Here is a 1,410-nt window from a genome sequence, read left to right as displayed (position 1 = left end):
GGGGCTGGTTTTTTTTTTGTTTTTTTTAATCTATGAATTTTGTTACCAGAAAAACTGCTATATTAAGCATGAACACTGATTTTTAAAAAGCAAAGCCAATAAAAATGATCCAGAGGACAACATTCCTTAACAGAGACCATAAACTACAAGGACAGGAGAATAGCAATATGCAAAAAAGTGATAGGAAATGAATACTTTTTACTGCCAGTTAGTCTTACAAACAGAACAAATCACATCAGTAGACCTAAAATAAATACATATATACTTTCAAACTCAATACTGATCATATATGCTTGGGAAGAGTTTCAGGTGGCATTGAATTTAATCCTGAGACACTGCTAACCACACTGGGCATTTTGCCTTTAACAGTAGTGGGTAAGGAGTGACCCCATGAACCGAACAGCTTTGTATGTCCAGGTGCAGGGATTCTTGTTCAGGGAGGAATTTAGAGGAGAAATGACAAGCTGTTTGCTGTTGTATTGGGCTTGGGTTTGTTTTAAATATTAGAGACCAGTTTTCAAAAGGTGCAGGGTTTGGATGCAGCCATTCAGACATAGCTGGGCAGAGGTTTAGTCTAGGTCCATTTCCAGTTTTAATAAACCAGTGGCTGTAATGAAGGACGAGGAACTTTAAAGTGTGCAGGGCTAGGATATAATATTTTATAGTTCTTTCTGCAAGGCAGAAAGTTGATATCTCACTAATGCATACTAGAGGTTGTTGGAGAGTTTCCTAAAATAAAGGACCTAGTTATATTTTTTTGTTTTTATTCATTCTGCTCTATAGTCTGTGGTTTTGTTTTTCCAGTTTTCCATTGCTCTTTGCCAGAGAGTACATAAGACATGTAAAATACTCTCTGTCCTCATTTATGTCAATGGTCTATTGGTATCAATGAAACCACTTCAGCACTGGGACCCTAAAACTGGGATGCCCCAGCTGTAAGACTATTGGAAAAAAAGCTAAGAAATAACTGCTTATAAATTAAATGCTTCACCAGGAGGAGAGAGTCTTGTGCTAATAAGTTACACTGGATTGGAATTGCATAAAAATGTCACTGATTTTTGCAGGTCTGTGTCAGCTTAAGGATCACACCACATGGCCATAACTCAGAGAATCATAGAATCAGAATGGTTTGGGCTGGAAGGACCTTAAAGACCATCTAGTTCCAAACCCCTGGCCAAGGGCAGGGACACCTTCTGCCAGATCAGGTTGCTCAGGGCCCCATCCAGCTTTGCCTTGAACACCTTCACGGATGGCACATCCACAGCTTCTTGGGACAGCCTGGTCCAGTGCCTCACCACACTCACAGTGACGTTTCAAGTCATTTCTCCTGGTGTTTTTCCCCCTTTGGGACCACTGCCATTTCCCAGCAATCCCCCTTACATGACTAGACAGGAGGGAATGAGCTAGAGA

This window comes from Geospiza fortis, unplaced genomic scaffold, assembly GCF_000277835.1.
Source record: "Geospiza fortis unplaced genomic scaffold, GeoFor_1.0 scaffold130, whole genome shotgun sequence".
Classification (NCBI taxonomy): domain Eukaryota; kingdom Metazoa; phylum Chordata; class Aves; order Passeriformes; family Thraupidae; genus Geospiza; species Geospiza fortis.
The sequence above is the reverse complement of the archived record's forward strand: the minus strand, read 5'-3'. Positions refer to the sequence as shown.